Here is a 17,561-nt window from a genome sequence, read left to right as displayed (position 1 = left end):
GATGTAACAAGTAAATAGTGGTTCTATCGTCAGAGAGATCTCTCAGAGTAACATATGTCAAAGGATTAAGTAACATTGTTCTTCTACAGACTTGATGACTTAATTCACTGGAAGAAGCTCAAGAAATTGATCAAGCCTCAGTGATATAAATCAAGATTGTGGATTTAATCAAGTGACAGAGATCTCGTCAGGGTATCAATTAATTACAAGGATTTAGTCTGAAGAAAATCAAGAGTATCAAGGTCAAGGCATGAAGAAACGTCACGGAAGTTAGTCACTCATGAACCAGACAGTACATCGAGTGTCAACATTGAAGTGGTTGAATTGATTCATAATTGATAGTGATTTTCAGAATATTTTCAGAAGAATGGTTCCTGCTCAAGATTATTATTAATTCTCTATTAATTAATTAAGTCATATAAATTAATTAAGAGAATAAATTAAATCTGCAAAGATTAATTTATTAATTAATTAAATTAATTGATTAATTAATTCAGAATTATTATTTGATTAAAATCTGTTTTAATCCAGCAAGACTATCTTTTGTATTAACAAGACAATCGGTATGACAATCAATAGTCATACCGAAAGTCATGCTAGTGCATTTAGATTGTCTTGCCGAAAGTCCTATCAGTTGAATTGATAGTCCTACCGAAAGTCTTACCAGTTCAAAGGATTGTCATGTTGAGCTAAATGGATTGTCTTGCCAGTTAAAAATCACAGGATTCTTTATTTAAAAACACAACAGCTGTTTTTCAAGAGACGCAGAGCATTGAATATCATACAGAAGAACACAGAACAAAAAGAAAAACTGCAGAGAACTTATTGCAAATTCACAGATCATTTATTTCTAGTATTTATTGTTAAATCCAATCCACTAGAAATACCTTTCTTGTTCTTGTGTAACTATCTAGCGGATCGAAATCCCTAGAACTTATTCTCAAATCGCTTTTAGCATTTGATCTTTTTATTGCAAAAAATAGAAAAAGTTCATGTCAAATTTATTCTAGATTTGTGATAATTGATTTGAGATTAATCCCTTGTAAACGATACCGTTGTTGTAACACCTTTCAAGTTTAATAATAATTTTATTTAACTTGAATTTTGTTTCACTTTTTTTCCCGCATTTTATTCGATTAAACGGTATTGTTTGTATTCAACCCCCCTTCTACAAACATATTGAGACCTAACAATAGTAAATATTCTGGCACGTGAAATGCGATGCTATAATACTTGATGTTGATATATATATATACACATATATTTTGTTCTCCTATGACAAACCTCTATAGTTTAGAGGTAGATTCCAAGCCAGATATTTGTTGCAGTATTTTTTCATATACAATTATCTTCAATTCGTTCTTTTCTCTCCTTTTCATTTTATATAAGCTGAGAAGAACAACCCTTCCAGAAGGGGAGGTATTTCCGAATGACTATCTATCTCTGTGATAGAAGCCTAGTAGGATACCACATGTTGTTTAATTGCTTGTCAAGTACTAAAGGCTGGCCACCTTCTGTACTAACTATGCAATATAACAAGTGTTCATGATCATAGTGATCTCTCAATAAAATCTTTTACTTCTATACGATAGATCAAGCTTTCGAAGATTGAAGCAGCTAAAGGAAGTAGTATCAGTGCGGTGGTATTCCGAATCTAACGCGTTCATGATACTAAGGTTGACGCGGTTATTAAAAGGTTATAGAATACTAACGAGCAAAAGTGTAACCAGTATAGTATTATGTACGGAAGATAGTAATGACTACGAACAAGAAAAGAAGGAGTATTGAGAAGCAAAAGCTATAGTGCTAGAAGCTTTTATGAGAGTCTGTGTAATAGACTTGAAAGAATTTGGAATGATCATTTATCGCGGATTGAGTTTTCTTACAATAATAGATCATATGTCATTATCGAGATGTCTCCTAATGAGATCCTTGAGGGAAGACAATGTCGATCTCCCTTATGTTAGGATGAAGATTGTAGAGCGCAAGATGCTCGGACCCGCAGTAGTCCAAAGGATCAAGGATATAATAGATCTAATCAGAGGACGGCTGGTAGTAGCCCAAGATGGACATAAGAAGTATATTGATTTGACATGAAAGGACAAAGAATAGGAAGTAGGGGACCTAGTGTTGTTATAGGTATTCCCTTGGAAAGGATGGATGAGGTTCGGAAAGAAAGGAAAGCTAAGCCCACGAATTATTGGACCCTTGGATATATTAAAACGTATTGGGAAGTTAGCATATGAGCTATCCCTACCCCCGAACATGTAGCAAGTTCATAACGTGTTCCAGGTATCAATGTTAAGGAAGTATAATTCGGATGCCAGACAAATAGGGGCATATGAACCCATAGGCATGCAACCAGACGTAACCTATATGGAGCAACCAGAAAGGGTTATAGATCGAAAAGGAACAAGTGCTTAGGAGAAGGGTTATCAAACTAGACAGAGTTTGGTGGTAGAACCACAATGTGGGAAAATTTACTTGAGACTTAGAAAGTGCAATGCTAAGAGAGCATCCCTATTCATTTTCTATCTGATTCCGGGACGGAATCCTATTAAGGAGGGGAGACTGTAATAACCCCAATTTTTGGAATTTTTTTTTGAACACAGATGAATAGTAACTTTTGTTGATGATGCTGATTAAGGAAAATTATCATAACACGCTATATAGGAGTACTGTTATGGAAATTTTAAGATCGTATTAGTACTCCATAAAGTAAATAAGTGTATGTAAAGATCGTCAGAATCCAAATTCGAACACTTTGATTTTTTTCCCAAAAATCCACCAGATACCGAAATAATTGGGTATAAGGTAACATGATTAAAAGGATTTAAATTCAAGGATTATAAGAGAAGATCATAAAAGGAATATAAATTTTTAAAAAGGGTTTAGGGGAACCCAAGTAATAAGATCCCGGGTATAATCTCTCAAACGATAAACGAGAACGAAAGTTAAGCGAACCGTAAAACAAATAAGCGACCAAGAGACAAGCTTGTACAAGAAACCAAGGATTGTGACATCATCAAACCACAAGGAAGAGACATATGGCAAATGGATGACATAGACATGGTGACATAAGCATGACAAATGTAGGGATTGTTGGTTGATTACAAGCCACACAAATTTTACCATGGTTAAAAGGTAATTAAGCAAAACAAATCAAAAACACAAAACACAAATTAGAAGTTGACTTTTGCTTTCCAAGAACAAAAGCTCTCGGCCAAAACCAGAGCAGCAACTTCAAACTACCATATCTCCTTCAATACTCACTCAAATAGTATGTTCTATAGCTTTTTGGAAAGGTATTGAGATGGCCTACAACTCTTGTTCACAAATCTCGTCCAAATAAGCATGGTAAGACCCTCGTTTTGACAGTTCTTTCAATATGACTTTTAGAAACTTCAAAACCTAACTTTGTGTTCTTGATTTCTTTGGAAACATCAAGCTTGTAGGAGGCTCCCTAAGACTTCCTAGCTACTCTAATCACTCCAAGGAAGGTATAACACCTCCAAACCCTAGCTTTACTTTGAGTATTAGGTTTGGTTTTATTTGTTATAGTTCATGAGAGCATGATTCTTGTATGTTTAGAGTTTGGTTGGAATTATAATGATTTTGGGTTATAAATCTTGGTTGTTGGTTGATGAACCTTAAGTATAGTTAGTAGCTCTTGTTTGAGATTGAATAAGTTGTAAAAATCATGAGGTTATGGACTGAGTTACTAAATTTTGAATGAAGTTTGGTGATATTGGTGGTTATGGGTTGATTTGTGGTTGATTGGAGTAGTTTAAACTTTGGTAATCGCGTAAACATAGCCGTCATAATGCCCAATTTACCTTAGACTGTTTTGTGCTTAAATTTTGCACCAGAACACTCACTTCCATGAACTGACCATTGCCATGATTAGATAGTTTATGTTATGAGCTTCATTTTGATATGTGGTTCGCTTGAATCCGATGTACGGTTTAGGAACAACGACCGTTTTAAGTAACGGCGTTTCGCGAACGGACCATTACCCCTCGCCTTACTTTGAAACCTTGGTTAAGGCTCCTAAAAGACAAATTGGATTATGAAACAATTATGTAATGTGGATTAGGAAGTTGGTAAATTACTCGCGAAAGAATCGCCTTAAAATTCGTAATGGTTTATTTATTAAAAATGGTGGAGCCGAGGGTACTCGAGCGACTTGAGTGAATCGTTAAGCGCAAAAGCGAGCGTTAGAGTCTAGTTGGTTAAAGTGTAGATTCTTAAGCGACTTTGGTTTAATTCCAACTTATATGTTGTTTATAGGTTACCAGGCTCGTCCCAGGCCTTTTACCACCCCCAGTCGCTCAGGCAAGTTTTCTACCTGTTATACAGTTGTTGTGATGTATATATGTATATGCATTATCTTGTGATAGATGCATGATGGTTATTAGCAAATCTTGCGATATATTGGAGCATGCTGATATGGTTTATATGCATGCCTGTTTCATAATCTTGATATCTAATTGTTGATACAAATGCTTATAAGTTGCATAATACCTATGTTAGAGATAAGCAGTAGTTGCGTATATCCTTGGTATAGGGAACCCAAAGGTGAACATTTTCTAAAAACCGGGAGTCGATGTTCCCGAGTATAACATATATATATTTATTTATTTATTTATATATATATAAGATATAGTTTTCAAAACTATTAATCGAATAAGGTTTAGTCGATAACTTTATTTTATTTAATGAATATTATTTATATATTCATTCGAGGACTTATGACTCTGTTTATTCTGTTTAATGAATATTATTTGAATATTCATTCGAGGACTTATGACTTCGATTATTTACTAATTAATATTCTTTATTTTGTTAAAGAATAATGTGTCGATAATCAAACTTACTTTTGATTATTCAAATAAAGATTGTACTTTCGTATAAGTATATCTTTGGTTATTTAATATTCATTTCAAGTATAAGTTTTAAAACTTCTACTTCAATTATTTTTATAAGGATTATCCTTATGGGAATATTATTTAAATAATAATATTCAGATATTTTCTAATATATTGGGGCTAATTTATTTTATTAAATCAGCATTACTTCTAACATTCTTAGAAATATTTTCGAGTCTTCAAAATGATTTTTAAAAGTTAGGGCGGATCCCAAAACCCATTTTTATATTTAAGATCTTCCTTTCGAAGGGGATTTAAATACTCGTTCAAAACCTGAGGGACCGGCTCTGTGGTGTGTTTTATATTCGCAACAAGGTTGCTGTGTTGACAAAAGAGTTTTTGATTACTTACCAAACACTCGGGAAGTAAAATTCTGGGAACAAGTTAATCCATTAACATGCATCGCCTGGGAAATATCGGTGAGTTTTCCTTTCCAACTAGATACGACTTCTTCGTGGAGCCGTATCAACAAGTTTCTACTTGGGGAAAGGGAGAACGAGCTTTACGTTTCAGGGTTATGGATTTCATCTGAACTAGGAGTGGCATAAGTGGTCGAGTGGCGCCGGCCCACCCTTATTATATTGGCCCAAATGGCCTGGAAGTTCCGCTAAGATGGTCCATTCCTTAGGAGTCCAGTGTTCGGTTGACAAGTAAATCCGACAGGTTCTCCTCTACATGTAGAAAATGGTGGGGTTGCACTACTACGACTGATCATCGTAAGTGGTCTTCCTGGCGCGGCAAACTCCCGTAATGAGTTCATCATCCAATTGGATATTTCTGCAACACTACCCAGAGCACTTCGATAGAAAGGCTACGATTGGGCGATTGTTGAGTGTTGACAGGGTCGAGTTTCCAAAATGATGTTTGCATCAAATGAAGTATCTCGTAACTTCATTTTATTTTGATGATATTTCAAAGATTGATTCTATACAAGTTCTGTCTTGTAGTCTCATCTATGTGATAAACTTTCGAAACTGTTTATACCTTGAACGGTGGTGGTTCAAGTAGTATTCGGAAAAGATATAAGTATATTGGAGTATCTTGTAACTTCATCTTTTCAACTTATATCTATTTAATGATTATCTTATGCATGACAAGATTTTCAGATAAACATTGAGACAAGGTTAGATATATGAGATCACCTTGCAACGATATTTTTATACAGTTATAAACTGGAACTCTGTGTATATTATACTTGTCAGAGGATTTCAAAGATTGTGAAAAGTATATATGTATATATATACTGAATATTTTATGACTTGGTCGTGTTAAGATATCAACTTGGTTCATTTCTTCTTGACCAAGACTTTCATGAGTACTATGAGAATGCTCATATATTGTTAATTATCATACATATTATTTCGGTGGGCTTGTTGCTCACCCTTGCTTTCTTCTTTCATCACACAACATCAGATAGACAAGGTGAACATGACCAAGCTCCCAATTTGCGAGCGGATAGGAAACGTTCCGCAGTTTCCTATAGGCGTTGATGTCGCTGTAGCTGAGGTAGGAACTACCAATAGGCTTGGCTTTCAACTTCTGATGTACCAGACTTATGTATCTATATGAATTGTAATAATGGCAAAGAAATGTAAATTTATTCAGAAACCCTTTTAAGGTGTAACGGTTTATAATTATGGAATAAAATGACTTGTGTTATTTTTGGTATTCATCTCTGAGATTATAACTTGTGGTGTGTGTGTGTATATTGTGGGGTCACAGTACTCAGTAGTTGGTTGACTGTTAAGATTAAGTATTGATAAGGGAAATGGAACTCGTGACAACCCGGATCCCTGACCCCGGATCTGGGGGTGTTACATCTGTGAGCAGGGTAGAATCACCAGTCATGTGTCTTGAACAGCCACTATCCAAGTACCAAAGATTCTTTCTGTTTCCCTGCACACATCAAAATCAAATTAAGTTGATTTTGGTACCCAAGTTTCCTTGGGTCCTGCCTTGTTAGCTTTCTTTTTTTGTTTCTTAGGCTTTATTTCACTTGACTTGGGAATTTCAGATTCATCCTTAGTCATTTGAGTTAGGCCTTTGAAACCATTCATTGCAACAGAATTATCATGCATATTATGACTAATAGGAAATGGCATGCTATGGGTAAACATCTTATTCCAGTAAGGCATGTTAAATGGCATTTGTGGCAAGCTATATGCAGCATAATAAGGATTAGGTGCAAATGGCATATTAGCAAACTGTGCATTCATGTTCTGTGTAGACATAACATTAACAGGCATAGGAGACATGGCATTCATGTTAGGAAATTGAGGTTGTACAGACATGGAAGTAGGCATGGCAGATTTGCAATTAACAGACAGATGATTTACACTACCACACTTGACACAGATTTTTTTAGGAGTATATTTATCAGGTGTGTAGTTATTGTGTTTGTTAATCCCTACTTTACCATTCCTATTGTTTTTCCTTTTAGTCTCTATTTTTACCTCAATCTTTTCAAGTCTGTCACTTAACTGTTTGACAGTCATGTGACCAACATTAGCCTTTTTCCCTTTCTTAACTTGACTCGACTCTCCTGAAACAAAGTTCTTGGAAACAGACCCATACTTCTCGTTCAGCTTAACTAGTTTGGCTTTACTGATGGGTTTTCTCATAGCCGACGGATGATGATTTTCATCAATCGATGGATAACACTTTTTGTTTTTCGATGGATGATCCTCATCATCCGTCGAGTCTACATCTGTTAGCAGACCATCTACCAAATTAGGTTCTAGTTTCTCTTTGTTCTTTTTCCAGGCTTCATCAGAGAAGGACTCGATTCCTTGAACTTTGGTGATTTGAGCATGGACATCCTTGGATGTTATCCATGCCTTAATCACCTCTTGTTCACGCTCGAGCTGCTTCTTCAAAATTTCTTCCTTTTTCAAGGACTCAGTTAATTCCTCCTTAGCAATGTTACACTCAATTCTTAATTTCTCAAAATCAATAAATTGAGACTCAAGCACATTATTCCTCTCACTCAAAAATAAATTGTTTTCTTTGATTTTAGCATTTTCTTTAGTAAGAGACTTAAGTGTAACACGCAAATGATATAACTCTGTAGACATGTCATTAATGGCATCATTATACTCAGCTTTAGATAAATGTGCAAGGTTTGTAGTAATTACCTGATTGCTTGAGGAACTTGTCTCTGTCTCATCAGACTTGGCCATTAGGGCTAGATTTACATAGCTGACATCTTCATCTTCATCCAGACCATCTGATGCCCAGTCATTTTCTTGTGTAATAAAAGCCCTTTCCTTTTGCTTGAGTAGATCAAAGTATTTTTGCATATTATCCATAGACTCAAACCTTTTCTTACTGGAATCTGACTTCCTACACTCACTGGAAAAATGCCCTGCCAAGCCACATTTGAAACATTTGAATTTTGATTTATCCACCATGTTTCTATTTAGCTTGGCTGCTCCAAAGTTCTTTTTGAACTTGAGTTTGGCAAATCTCCTGGAAAGAAATGCTAGGTGCTCATTAATGTCCTCCATGTCATCCTGGGTCAAAGAATCTTCACTTTCTACTACAAGCCCCTTGCCCTTGTTCTCTTAGACCCTTGAAGTTGATTCAACAGCTTCCATCTTCACTTCCTTCTCCTTTTCCAACTCAGCAACTAGTGCAATGGATCCTCCTTTCTTCTTTCCTCTCTCCATTCTTTCATCCTGCTCTATTTCAAGCTCATAGGTTTTTAGGATGCCATACAGTCTCTCCAAGGTAAACTCCTTATAATCCTGTGAGTTTCTTAATGAGACTGTCATTGGTTTCCATTCCTTTGGAAGAGATCTAAGAAATTTCAGATTGGAGTCTTTTGTCTGATAGACCCTTCCATGCAACTTAAGAGCATTTAGTAGTTTTTGGAACCTACTGAAAATGTCAGTGAGTGACTCACTTTCTTCATTATAAAAATGCTCATATTGCTGAATCAGGAGCTGCATCTTGTTTTCTCTAACTTGCTCAGTGCCATCACAGATGATCTGTATTATATCCCAAACTTCCTTGGCAGTTTTGCAGTTGATAATGTTGTCAAACATATCTCCATCAACTCCATTAAATATGATATTCATGGCCTTTTTATCCTTCCTGACTTGTTCAATGTCAGGATCAGACCATTCATGCCTTGGCTTGGGGACTGATGGCTTGTTTCCTGTTGCAGCTCTCATTGGAACATGAGGTCCTCTTTCTATGCAGTCCACATAGGCCTCATCTTGAGAAAGCATATGAAGATGCATCTTTACCTTCCAATGATGGTAAGTATCTTTATCCAGAAAAGGAATCTTGACTCCAACATCCTTCATGTTCATCTTGCAGAATTGTTTTGATCTTTAAACTCTTTGTAAGTTAAGAGCTTGCACTGATACCAATTGTTAGTCCCTTAACAATATGACAAGAATTACAGAAGGGGGGTTGAATGGAATTCTTGAAACTTTTTCTTGAACTAAAATGTTCTAAGTCAAATATAAATATAAGTGTATTGATTAGCACAATACGGAATAAAACTTAAGTGAATCAAAACACAAGTAACTAAAAACAAGAGTCTTTAAAAACTTTCTGGTGGATTTGAAAGATTCCACCAGAGATATACATTATATATCGAGAGAACCCTGTGTAATGTTCACAGCTACTTACAAATGTTGAACTACTGAGAATACAGAGAAATGCTAAAAATTCTGCTTACAAATGTTTCTCTATTGTTGTATCTCAGATTCATATCTATTTGCAACTTCTTGGTTTATATATATATTACCAAGATTACAAAGTCAAAAGACAGAATCATTATAAAAACTATCAGGTCTAATGCCTTGCTACTTTGTTCTCTATTACCCAGTTAATAGGATTCCTCATTTCATTTACATACACTTCGACGCATGTGACTATGATGTCACTGTCAACTGATATTTAAATTCTTTATCCGTTGAGTACATGATCATCCGTCGATTTTATGATCATCCGTTGATGGATTCATTGATCATCCATCGACTGCTATATTGAACATCCGTTGATACCCATTTGATCATCCGTCGATGGCTTTGTTAATCATCCGTCGGTAGTTATTTTGGCACTTGACTTCAATTCATTTATGCAGAATTACAAGACATCGTCTATGTATAATTAATCAACCTATTCTGCATATCTAGTTAAATTCAACATGACTTATATGCTACTACAAAATCTATACAAAGGTGCATGTAGAAATGTGCTACAGACTCATTATTACATAAGTTACTCACTCGATGGATAATAAGTCATCATCCGTCGGGACTGTAATGAGTTATCCGTCGGGACTATAATTCTTATCCGTTGAGTGCTACATTATTTCACTAAGTAAAATCTACTAAGGTGTTTTGTTCATGTAATCATCAAGTACACAACATATGCACAACAAGTGCATTTCCCTTGCCTTTCCTTGATGCAGCTTCTTTGGGACTTTCCTCCTCAGCCACAAAGGCAACTGTTCTTGACTTTCTTCCATTCCTCTTGCTTCTTTATTCCATCTCAAGTTCATGAGTCTTGAGCATCCCATAAATTTCATCAAGAGTTGTTTCATCAAAATTATATTTGTCTCTTATTATTGTGGCCTTCAAATCCCATCTTTCAGGAAGAGCTAATAGGAACTTAAGATTTGAATCTTCAATATCATACTCTTTGTCAACTAATGACAAATCATTCAAGAGTTTGACAAATCTGTCATATAAATCAGTTAATGACTCATCAGGCTTTGAGTCAAAGTGCTCATACTCTTGAGTGAGTATTGTCTTCCTGTTCTTTTTGATTGAATCAGTTCCCCGACACCTTGTTTCCAAAGCATCCCATATCTCTTTTGCAGTCTTACAATTAATTACCCTGTTTGACATGACATTATCTATGGCACTATGCAGCAAGTGTCTTACCTTTGCATCCTTTGCAATTGATGAGATATCTTTAGCAGTGTAATCACTTTTCTCCTTTGGTACAGACTTTGCTAGCTGACCTACAACTTCCACAAAGAGTTTGGTTGGCATATGTGGTCCTTCATAAATCATGTCGAGATATTCTGGATCTGTAGCTTCCAGAAATATAGCCATCTTTACTTTCCATATGGAATACTCAGAAGGTTTCAACATGGGAACTCTTATAGTCTCATATCGACTATGAGTTACAGTTTTTGGAGGATCTTCAGTTTTGGTGGGCTTGGTTGGAGTTTCTCCTTCAGACATGATTGATTTTGGCTCTTAAACTGTTTGTGTGTTAACAGAAGGCTCTGATACCACTTGTTAGGTCACACACACTGTAGAAGGGGGTTGAATACAGTGTTTAGCACAATCAAATCGAATATAAGAACTCAAGTAACATAAAACAGATTTTATTCAACACAATAAACTCTGTTACAATATGGAACTGTCCTCTCTCAGTGATGAACAAATTATCACGAGAGCTGCTAGAGTTACAAAGAATAATAACTTTGATAATCGTAACACTTATAGTGTAAACTCTATGCCTGTGTTTATATACTACACAATTACAAGATAATCTTCTAATTGATATGGAATATAATTCTGCTTCCTAAAATATATCAACTAGTTATCTTTTCTTCCAAGTTTTCTATTTTTTATAGAATTCCTTCTTCATGCACAATTCTTTCTGTCTTAGTCTCGATCTTCTTTCCTTTCAATCAGCCGCCTGCCTTATCTAAAAGTCATCTTAAGTCCTGATATTATCTCCTGATAAATATCTTCTGAACCTTAAGTTCTGATAACTTAAGTTCTGATATCTTAAGTTCTGTCTTCAGTATAAGTGTCGATTTCCAGTTAAGTATTGATTTGTCCTGTTATGCAAGATCTGAAAACTAAACACAAATCATATTACACATGACATTATCAAATATATCTAACATATTTGAAACCAAAGAACTTGATAAATCAAAAATGTTATAATAATTTAGATTGGAATCTTTCTCCGATGGACGTACTATCACATGCTGATCAACCCGTGTGATAGCACTGGGTCATGATACGTAGAAACATGTCCCAAAACACGAGTACTCGAATAAAAAGGTGATATATCTGCCTGTGGCATAGTTTGTATTATAAATATTTCATATAATACATGGCCCTCTACTGGACCATCCGCCCCGGTCGCTTACGCATTCATCCAATCTTAAAACCTTTTATTGAAAGGGGTCATAATAATTGACACCCGAAATAATTTTATTCCCCCATTCATTTGGGAAGGAATACTCGCAACCAAATCATTTTTCTCAAAATCTAAAACATTTATAAATCCATTAATTTGATAAGTAAAAACACTTAACTATTTTGGAAATAGAATAACAGAAGAGTACTTGAATAATAAACATTTAATTCAGTGATATGTAAAATATTTATCTATTATAAACTGAGAATAGAATAGTAATACATGCATAATAGGATTCAAAATAAATATCACTTGAACAATAAGTGATGGTAGGGATTCTTGTCTTTGGGATTTAGCAGTTAAGCACACTCGCAGTGACACGACTATTCTGACATTCTGTCTCAAGACATCATCTTCTTTATTCTACTATTCCTTTGACCTGTTACTCATGCAGTGCTGCAAACACAATATTTCATATTATTCCACTCTACTCTTCATCCATTCCATCTGGTCCTGATTATCTCGATCGAATCGTATTTATAATTAAAACATAATCCTATCATCTACCCATACGAAAGCCCACACATAAAGAAGACAGTCAAATACAAGACTCTTGACCCACGTACCCACGTATTTTATATAGTACATAATCATATAAGCCACGTATCACAAAATTCATATCACATATGACTCAGTTCGTCAAAAGGTTTGACTCGGTACGCTTAAAACTGAAATCGGGTCAAAAATATGATTTATCCCTCAAAAATCGACTAAGAATTACTCGTAAAACAAGCGACCTTTCGAAATAAAAAAATTTGGGTCTCGAAAGTATTTTGAATGAAAGCGGAATATTTTTTCTACTAGGGGCGTTCGTTTCGTATTAAACGGATGAACGGTCTATTTATTACGAATAAAATACTAATAAATCAATTAATAATATTATGAATTGATTTTTAAATACTCACATATAATTTTAAAAGCTCAAAATAATTTTTAAATCATTATTTAGGAAAAACAGAATTAAAAATGATTTTTTCATAATTTTTGGAATTAAAATAAAATTAATACAAATTATCTAAATAAATTGATTAATTACCAAAATAATTAATCAATTTAAATGAATAAAATTTTAGATTTTTGAAAATTAATAAAAGAAAATAATTTTCTGGATTTAAAATAATTAAGTAAATAATTTTGAGAACTTAAAATAATAATTAAATGATTTTTGAAAATAAAAGAAATCATTTTTAGAAAATAGAAAATGAATTTTGAAATGAAAATAAAAAGGAAATTCACAAACATATATGAAATTGGGTTTAGGGTTTTAAGGGAATCAAACCCGGGTTGGAATTAAACCAGGTCGGGTTTGGGGGGGAAACCGGGTCTAGCAAGAACTCTACGGATTCTGGGGATGAACCCAGTTTCCGGCGAGTGATTGCCGGACTCCGGCGACTCCAAACAGAGGTCAAAACACAGCCTTTTGATCCCGTTTGAGCCCAGATCTGTTCTAAACTCCCCTACAATTCCTAATCAAACCACAACAAACACCAACCACCCCAGAATCATTGATTCCGTCCAAACTCCGCCCCCCAACTTTAAAGTTTTCTGATCAACTACCAAAATCATTCAAAATTCAACCAAAAACAAAGAGTTATATCTTAAATTAAAGGTCCTGCTATCTAGAATCCATATCTATGATCAAAATCAATCCAACTATCACAAATAATCCATAAATTGAAAAATAAAAATATTAAAAACCATGAACTCGGTTTACTCGTTCCAGGACTAAAACAATTCAACTAAATACACAAATCGATTATACTGATCATTTTAAAGCTATTTGTAACTTCAAAATTAATCAAAGATCAATGAAAATCCAAAACGAATTCGAGCCAAGAACATTAAAAATTGATTTTAATCATTAGCTAACCTTAGCTTGTGATTTTGGTACCAAAAGATCCGTCTCCTCGAGAGGATTGATTTGATTACTAGAGCTCAAACAGAGGTTCAGTAAATGTAACACCCTCAAATCCAGGGTCAGGATTGGGTGTCACTACACAACTTTCAATAATAAAAACCTGTATATTAAAATAAATATACAGATAACCCCTCATTATTCAGGATCTCTTACAGGTTATAGTATGAAACAAGAATCTAACCTTCTAAGATTTACATTGTCTAAATACAATTTCATTACCTCATTACTACTTTCCTTGTATTGATCACTCTGACACCTCCAAATTTCTTCAGCTGGAATCTCACCACTTTTGTTGTCTATTAAAAGCTAATCACTTTTGTCCTCGTTTGATACTGAAAGACATTAGAGTTCACAAAGCAAGAGTGAGCCAAAAATGCCCAGCAAGTATCATAAATGGTTTCCAGGTATCAGATCAGAAAGACTCCTGGAAATGATTATTGAATGATTTTAAAAACGTCTTTACATATTTAAATAGTTGAGCGAACAAAACATCGGCCCTTATTGGTCTTTAATCATAAATCACATTTTTCTGTAAAAGAACAGAGAACGTTTCAATATTTCATCCCTCTGAATCAAATCTTTGTTTGTTTTTGTAATTATGAACTACTCAGGAAGGAATGCCGTTAATGGAGATCAACAATAAATTAGACTGGTCACTAGAAACCAACATATGCACTATAACCTGCTGATTAGTCAAGATACAGTGCGGATCTATACCCAACTGCATAGACCCAACCAACATATCGGGTACCCAAGAAACTATGGCCTAAGGGTCCGGTCCATCCCTAGCCCATAGGATCCAGCTCATCACTGGTCCTCATAATAACCGTCCAGCCCGTAGAGTATTTTGATGTCAAATCATTTTAATTTCAAAACATCCCAAATCAGGGTTCGCAAATAACCCGAATGAATGGGTATTTGCTCAAGAGAGCAATCGATAATATAGGAACAATAATGAAAGGAACTCGCATAATTAAGAGTAATTGCAGCGAAATATAAAACAGTTAACTATTCTAAACTTAGAATAGGAATGAAGAAATAATTGCAGTATTTTAGGAGAAAGGTTAGGAATACTTGCCTCAATTGGTGACCCTCTGATCTTTAACTATCTTCCATATCACGCAGTCCTGATGTTTCTGTATTTCCATTGATATGCCACTTGTTCTTTCTTAACAATTGCTAATTCAAGTTTATCTCCATTCGAAATTCACTCGTCTCTGTACTATTAATCAGGCTTTACTTTTACAATCTATGTTTGGATTTGAATGCCTCGTACTATGTGTATCTATCATAAATAATACCATTCAATGAACTGACAATATATAATTGTCTAGTCTATACACTTATCTTTATCGTCTACTCGTCCGATAATAACAGATAAGGATCACTTTTAATCATATAAGGTTTAATCGACACGTGGACTCACATAACATATAAACACACAAGGCACGTATCACATATCTCATATAATGCACAGTCATATAATTCATATAGTACATAAGTTGAATTGCCAAAAGATAAGTCTCGATACGTTTAGAATTGGAATCGGGTCAAAAAGAATATTTTATAGATTAATAACCGACTCAGAATGACTCGTAAAATAAACGATCTTTTGATACAGAAGAAATTTGGTCTCGAAAGTATTTTTAATGAAAGCAGAATATTTTTCCGAGTCTAGACGCGTTCGTTTCGTATTAAACGGACAAACGGTTGATTTATTATGAATTTTTGAACAGTTTTCGGAATAAAAATTGGACTCCGAATCATTTTATAATAAATAATAGGGTTCGAACACCCGAATTTGACTTTAAAATAATTTCATAATAATTATTGAGCCTTGAAAATAATTTAAATTAATATTTTAAAGCTCAAAATTATTTTTCGGAATTTTTAAAATAAAAATAAATAATTAAATCTAATTATAAAATCAATTAATAATTTATTAAATCAATTAACCAATTAAAAATTAATTAGATAATTAATTATTATTTAAAATTAATTAATTAAATAATTAAGATTTAATTTTGAATTTAAAATAATTATAAAATTAAAAATATTGATTTTTAGAATTAAATAGGATTTTTTTGATTTTTTCTAAAATAAAATTCCCACAAACAGATTTGTGGTTCTGTAACTCAGCAAAAACAGATTGAAGGGCGGTCTTTCTGGGGAAGACAACCGGAAAAAGGACGAACAAGTCGCCGGTTTCTGGAAACCCAGAAATCCGGCCGACTTCCGGTCATTTTCCGGCGTCTTAAACACAACCAAAACAGTACGGTTCTCCTCCGTTTTCACTGCCCATCTGACTGACATGCCCCCAGAAATTCAAAAACGATCATAAAATCACCAATAAAACTACAGAACCTGATCTCCGATCAATTCAAGAATTATCCGATGAGCAAATTGGAAAATTTCGACTTCAACAAAACCTGAATCGAAATCAACGAGTTACACGGGGAATTAAAGTTCAGAACACGTAGAATCTAATCCCCACAACCATAACATCCAACAATCAACAAACCAATCGAAAAATCAAAGATAAAATTAGCTAAAAACTTGGAACTCGACTTAGTACTTTCGGGGGTTGTAATTATCAATTAGGTGTATCAATCGATTGAAAATCATGTAATAAAGCTTATTCAAACATCCATATTAACAAACGATTCAAGAATAAAAAATCCCCAAATTTCAACTCAAGAACACCAAGAACCCTAATTTCAAATTTTCAGAAAATTAAACTTCAATTACTATATGTTATTGAACTCTATTTTCGGAGTATAATATATGAAATTGACTAGAAAAACATGCTCTATAACATGGACTCATCAAAACAATCAAATAATCATGTTGCAAAAATTCATATTTTAAATCATATAAATTCGAATTAAAATAATTAAATAAGAAAAATACCTTAATTACTACATAAAAACCGATGATTGATTATGAAAGTATTTTTCGAGAGCTTCGTTTTGATATATTACACGCCTGAATCAGAGTTCGGTAACGTCCTCGTTCGTGCGTTTGATTCTCAGGAACGTATCGTTTTTAGGGTTTTTCTCTGTAATTACTATATTTTTTTACTGGTTGTAAATGAATAAACAAATAAAATTAAATAAGAAATATACTATTTATATTTACGGAATATTGGTTTATTCTGGATCGTTTTGGATCGTTAAATTAGTTACTTAGCCACTAAGTAACTGCAATAACGATCCGATTTGATATCAGTTTTGGATAATTATCCCAACCGGGATTTTTATAAAACACTCTATACGGAATAATGTAATAATATCTCGTCTTTCGAGAATACGGGTTTCGTTGATTCACCGAAATGATTATCGTATCGAAAATCTTGTGTTGGGCTGTGCACGGGTCAAACCGTAATCCGGATCGAGAAAGTCAAAACACGGAAAATGTCCGGAATTACTAGATTAGGTTAGGAAGGAGTTTTTGGAAGAGTTTCGGGTTGTAAAAACGTAAAAGCAGTGGAAGTCACACGATTCCCGGCTTTATATAATAATTTTGTAATT

Source organism: Apium graveolens, chromosome 9 (genome assembly GCF_009905375.1).
Source record: "Apium graveolens cultivar Ventura chromosome 9, ASM990537v1, whole genome shotgun sequence".
In the NCBI taxonomy this organism is placed as follows: Eukaryota; Viridiplantae; Streptophyta; class Magnoliopsida; order Apiales; family Apiaceae; genus Apium; species Apium graveolens.
This window is presented reverse-complemented; position numbering follows the sequence as displayed.